Raw genomic sequence first — 6,932 nt, 5'->3', positions numbered from 1 at the left:
AAATTACTTTTGTCCAGTGGAGCCTCATGGATGGATATACAAGCCACACTTAATGAAGGCCCCTTGTCCAGTAGTAGTTGCATAAAACAAAATTGACTTGGTATTTTTGGAGAAGCTTTGTTTTATAATGCCTTTCTTGGGCATTTTTAAAATCATCTACTATGGTTTCTGATTTTGTCTTATGGGTTTTGTGTGTCTGAGTATGTGTGAATGCATGCTTGAGTGTGTATGTGCACGAGAATATGTTTGTCCTGCTATTTATTTCCTGTTTTGCCTGTTTGCTTTGTGTTATTCTGTTTCATTTATTTTTCTATTGGCCTGGTTGCTCTTTAAAGAGAGAAAAGGAAGGTTTGAAATTGGCTGTGTAGGGGGTGTGTGGGGGTAGGATCTAGGGGAGACAGGGGAGGGGAAAATATACTCAGAATCGACTGTACAAAAAGAAAAATAAACTATTTTCAATTCCATCAGAGACCTACAGAGCATTCTAATATGACGCAAGGTAGATTTAAAACAAGGGCAGAAAGAATGGACGTCAGCGACTAGTGGTGTTTTCGAATCTGCTGTGATACTGTGCACTTTGGCGTATTTGAATGTATAGCTTCTTCCTGCAGTATAAGAACTTAGTTTGATATTATTTATTGGCTATCGAAGAGCAAGTCAATTGTATTACTCATTCAAAATCTTTATTTTCATGGTATATTAGCATGCTGGATATTTTTATTTCAGCTAGACAAAAGCTGTTGCCATCGGAGAGGAGGAGCCTCAACAGAGAAAATGCCTCCATAAGAATGGGGGCTGTAGGCAGGCCTGTAGGACATTTTCTTAATTAGTGATTAATTAAGAAAGGGGAGGGTCTATCTAGTTGTGGTTGGAGACACTGTAGTTCAGTGGTCTGAGTATAAGTGAGCAGGCAGAGTGAATCATGTAGAACAAGCCATTTCGTAGCTCTCCTTCATGGCCTCTGCATCAGTACCTGCCTCCAGGTTCCTGCCCTGCTTGAGTTCCTGCCATCACTGCTTTTGATTGTTATACAAACTGTTATACAAACCAAATGAACTAAACCCTTTTCTCCCTAAGTTGCTTTCGGTCATGTTGTTTCATCCCAACAATAGTAACTTTAACTAGGACAGAAATTGGTACCAGGACAGTGGGATATTCTTCTAATAAACCCATTCTTGTGTTTTTGGGAGGAATGTAGAGAGTCTTTTGAAATTTGAGCTGGCAAGGTTTGTTCAAACCTTGGCGAGCTATTCTGCAGAAGGGAGGACTATAAGAATACTAAGAGAAATGTAGAAAATGGAGGTCTGCCTTGTGAAGTTCCAGAGGGCAGTTTGAGAGTTAAAGACTCCAGCAGGGCTGTTGCATATTTTAAATAAAGAATCTGTGCTTCTGGTCAGATGTGGATAAAAAGTCAGTTGTGATTAACCAGATATTTTCTTAATTAGTGATTGATGTGGGAGGGCCTATCCTGCTGTGGTTGGAGACAGTGTGCTCTGGTGGTTGGAATATAAGAAAGCAGGCAGAGCAAATCATGTAGAACAAGCCATTTAGAGACCAATATCACTGAAGCAAAACCTTTGTATTACTGGTTACTGGGACAATTGGTGCTGGTTAGCTGGAACTGAGAGATTAATGTTAATTAAGAAAAAAGCCAACATCACTGAAGCAAAATCTTGCGAGGAAGTGTTTCTTCAAAGTCAAAATGCACTGAACCTATATTCTGGAGCAGGGTCAATGTTTTACCTTGAGCTGGCAGCCAAATTTGCTAGTTTAAGAGTCACCCAGGTGGTACTAGAGGAGTCTTGGAAAGCAGCTATCACTTGGCACAGGGGGATGCCAGGAGAGGCAATTAGGGATGGTACAATCTCGGGGGCAGTTGAAGGCCCAGGACTGAAAGGGATATGTAGAGTAGAGTACCAATGTGTTAATATTGGCATTGTGAAGAGAATCTATAAGAGGCTCTTGGTTGAAAGTGCAGCCCAGTTACAACAGTAGAAGCCCCTAGAATTTTGGAGATGTCAGTACAATGGGATGGCCACCAAGAACTGCAGCAGTGGTGGAATCTCCATTCCAAGCAGAGCCTAGAAGACAAGCTCTGTGTCCTGCAGAGATAAGAGCTTGAGATATGGCCTAAGGCCATTGGAGAAGCCTAGAAGACCATGAGAGAACCTCAAACATCGGACAGTGAGTTATTTACACTGTTGTAGTTGTTTTGGTTTTGCTTTGCTTGTGACTGTGCCCTGGTTCTTCCCTATTGAAGTAAGAAAGTACTTAATTCATTTCTTGATTTTACAGAGGTCCACAGTTGAGAGGCATTCTGCATTCAAAGACTTCAGATATTTTAAAGAGGCTGAATTTTTAAGTGGTTTAATATTTAAAGGTTGTGAAGCTTTTAAGTTTATAAAGTGTTTTCTATTGTGATATCTTTATCAATGTGTAACTTGGAGGTAAACAATAAAGGGAAGGTTATGGATTGATACTGATTTGTTTATGTGTTGAATTGACGAAGGATCAGCTGTGGTGGCTAGTTTTAAATCTACTTGACAACAGCTAGAATCATCAGAGAGGAGAAAGTGCCAGTTGAGAAAATATCTCTGTAATACTTGGCTGTAAGCATGCCTATAGGGCATTTTTCTTAATTAGTGATTGATGGGGGATGGCCCAACTGATTGCTACCTCTGAGTTGGGTGTTCTGAGTTCTTTAAAAAAAATCTTCCAAGCAAGCCATGTGGAACAAGACAGCAAACAGCATCCTTCCATGGCCTCTACATAGGCGTTTGACTCCAGGCTTCTGCCTTCTTTGCATTTCTGTCCTTACTGCCCTTAATGATGAGCAGTGATGTGGAATTGTAAGCCAAATAAACCCCTTCCTTCCTAAGATTTTTTTTTGCCATGTGTTTTATCACAGCAACACTAACTCCAACTAGGACAGGTATTTATACAGCATTAAAATGTGAAAAAATTGAGTACTTTGTTATAAAATATTATTAACCATCCTGCCTTTGAAACATAGGTTCAGTCCCTCATCTATAGCTTTGACCACTACCCCTTAGGCAATCCAATTTGAACCTAGCATTTCTGTCTTCTTACCGTGGCCCTATCCCAGGAAAATGAATTGATTTTTGTTTCTTCCTTTGACTAATAAAGTTGAAAGGGGATCTACACCGCCACAGCGAAACAAGAGGATGACATTTCCTGATGGTTTGTGGCATCAGGTTCAGTCTGGCTTTTGTTAGAAAACAGAACTCTTAAGATGTGATTGAAGAATATTTAATCAAAGGATAGTTTATAACGCTGCGAACAGAGCAATAGGACCAACTAGGAGCAGTAAAACTCCCTGAATCTACCCTAAGCTGTGACAACAAAGAGCCACAAGGTCTTCACTTGTTAGAACGGAAGAGTGGGGTCTGGTTGAGACCTGCTAGGATTTCTAGGTTCATGGACCATGAAGCAAGAAATGGGTAGAGATATATGGGTACTGCTAGAATTGGGGGCAGTTTATTAAGAAAGAAACCATTGACTAGAACTTGGAGAAAACAGCTTAATGTGTCTGTGTCATATGTACTGGGGTCTTTATACATTATAGATTACTTGCATGGGGTGACTTTACGTGCTTGCTCTGTCTGGTACCTGGTGACATACTGGGTAAAATTTCAAGTCTTTTTCTCTATCAAACATTTTTATATGCTAATTTTGACCTCACTCTCTTTTCTACCCACCTGCTAGTACAGCTCAGCTGGAATTGGACTTTATAAGAACTTTAAAAGTCTCAAGAAGTTGTGACCTACTTAAGGTCTAGTGTAATAGAAGGTTGGGGAGTTTCTACTCTATCTGACCCTTGTTCCCACCATTCGGTGGACCCACTGATGCCTCCCACTATTTAAAACCCCACTGGAAGTGAGACGAAAGGCTTAGCTTCCTCATGGTTCAGACTATAGAACTCAGCCTCATTTGTACATGTGATATATGGAAATCACATATATGGAAAATTACAGGTGGGAAATGAAAAACAAAAAGCACTATTCTGAAAGGTAGCACAACACAGGCGAATAAAACCTCACCCATAGACTGTGCAACCAAAAAAATACAAATTTGAGTTTGGGTTTTTAAAAGATCAGTAGAGTGATACTAGGTGCGGATTTACCTTACCTCAAATTATTTCCCCTACCCTGTGCATTGTGAAAATGGCATTACCTACTTAAAAATATTATTATTACTATAGTTTTTTAAAGATAGAAACTTATAATCATGTTTCATTAACTCTAAAATATATCATACTGGTTTGTGTTGTTCACTAGAAGTTTGTTTCTACCTCCAAGTTCATAGTCTATGTGAAATTGATACCTTGAACAATTTATTTAGTAAGGATAAGATTGTTCCAAATGAGTTTAGGCCCTCCATTGAAGCACTAGTATTCCCATAAAATGATGAGACCTAAAGGAAGAATTCTGTGTGGTGATGGGGTCATAAATGGGAGCAATGAGTCCATAAGCATTGAGTGAGAAAAGTTGCAAGCAGGCATCAGAAGACAGCAGAAAAGTAAGTATGCCTTCTTTCTTAGAGTCTTCAGGGGAGCATGTCAGTCTCCAGAGCTGTGCTAATAAAATCCTTTTCTTTTGGTTCTTTATCATGGCTGAATACCATGGGATTCCAATATGAGCTGCCCCCACACCCTACTTTTAACATACTGGAGACCAATACATATCTGCAAATAGACAGCATTTGAGATTGGCTGTCAACCAGGCAAATCAACATGGCTGAATAAATGTCAGCTGTTTCAAGACACTTTCGAGATAGCTTTCCTATTTCTTGGTTTCTATTTCCTTCTAAATAAAGCACACCCCCAAAAACATTCAAGGAGTGACACTTCAAAAATTCAGAACATGCCCAAAGCAGGAGTCAAAATTAATATTAATTCTATACAACTACATGCCTGCTTGAACTCAACAATATGAAGTTTAGAGATATTTTTAGTGGATCTTCAAGAAACTCGATTACCAATCCTCCTGATGGTATTATCAATGACTTTCTGTAGCAAGACCTGGAGTCATCTCTCTAAGTCCAACGCTGATTTGAAGATGGAATCCTAAATTTGAGAGTATTTAGAGAAATTTGCAGAAATTTATCTTATTCACATTTTCATTTTAAGTATACACAGCCAAGTTGCATAATTGGAATTCCTTTTGTCCATTTCTAAATACGTCTGAAATATTCATGAAACAAATATTTTTTTAATTTTATTTTTCTTGGACATTGTATGTATTGACATTTCAAATGTTACCCCTTTACCCCATTTCCATACCCCCTCTCCCAGATTCTATGAGGATGCTCCCTTCCCTCCCACCCACTTCCACCTCAACACCCTCTCATTCCCCTACATTAAGGAAAGAGCCTTCACAGGATCAATTGCTTTTCCTCCTATTGATGCTGGACAATGCCATCCTCTGCTACTTATGTGGCTGGAGTTATAGGTCCCTCCATGTGTACTCATTGGTTGGTGGGTTAGTCCCTGGGAGCCCCTAGGGTCTGGTTGGTTGATATTGTTGTTCTTCCTATGGGGTTGCAAACACTTCTGCTCCTTCAGCCTTTTCTGTAACCCCTCCACTGGGGACCCCTTGTTCAGTCCAGTTGTTAGCTTCAACCATCCTTATCTGTATCAGTAGGAATCTGGCAGAGCCTCTCTGGAGACACCCATATCTGGCTCCTGTCAGCAAGCACATCTTGGTATCAGCAGTACTGACTGGATTTGGTGGTTGCATATGGGATGAATTCCCCAGGTGGGGCAGTCTCTGGATGATCTTTTCTTCAGTCCCTACTCCTCTCTTGGTCCCTTTATTTCCTCCCATGAGGTAGTATATTTGTTCTTCCTTTTTAAGAAGGACTGAAGCATCCACATTTTGGGCTTTCTTCTTCTTAGGCTTCATATGATCTATGAATATTTCCTTAGGTATTCCAAGCTTTTGCACTAATATCCACTTATCAGTGAGTGCATACCATGTGTGTTTCATGGTGTTTGGGTTACTTTACTCAGGGTGATATTTTCTAGTACCATCCATTTGTCTAAAAATTTCATGTAGTCATTGTTTTTAATAGCTGAGTAGTACTCCATTGTGTAAATGTACCACTGTTTATTTATTCCTCTGTTGAAGGACATCTGAGTTTTTTTTAACAGTTTCTGGCTATTATAAATAAGGCTGCTAAGAACATAAAGGAGCATGTGTCCTTGTTATTTGTTTTGGGTATATGCCCAGCAGTGGTATGGCTTGGTCCTCAGGTAGTGCTATGTCCAACTTTCTGAGGAACCTAAGGACTGATTTCCAGAGTGTTTGTACCAGCCTGCAATCCCACCAACAATGGAGGAGTATTCTTATTCCTCTACGTCCTGTCCAGCACCTACTGTCACCTGAGTTTTTGATCTTAGCCATTCTGACTGGTATGAGGTGGAATCTCAGGGTTGTTTTGATTTGCATTTCCCTGATGACTAAGGAAGCTGAACATTTCTTTAGGTGTTTCTCAGCTTCTCAGTCATTCAGTATTCATCAGCTGAGAATTCTTTGCTTAGCTCTATATACCACTTTTTAATAGGATTATTTGATTCTCCGGAGTCTAACTTCTTGACTTCTTTGTATATATTAGATATTAGCCCTCTATCGGATGTCGGATTGGTAAAGATCTTTCCCATCTGTTGGTTACCATTTTGTCCTATTGACAGTATCCTTTGCTTTACAGAAGCTTTGCAACTTTATGAGGTCCCAATTGTTGACTCTTGATCTTATAGCATAAGCCATTGGAGTTCTGTTCAGGAAAATTTCCCCTGAGCCTATGTTTTGAAGTTTTTCCCCACTTTCTCTTCTATTAGCTTCAGTGTATCTGGTTTTATGTGGAGGTCTTTGATCCACTTGGATTTGAGCTTTGTACAAGAAGATAATGGG

This window comes from Rattus norvegicus, chromosome 6 (assembly GCF_021556685.1).
Source record: "Rattus norvegicus strain SHRSP/BbbUtx chromosome 6, alternate assembly SHRSP_T2T, whole genome shotgun sequence".
Taxonomy (NCBI): Eukaryota; Metazoa; Chordata; class Mammalia; order Rodentia; family Muridae; genus Rattus; species Rattus norvegicus.
The sequence above is the reverse complement of the archived record's forward strand: the minus strand, read 5'-3'. Positions refer to the sequence as shown.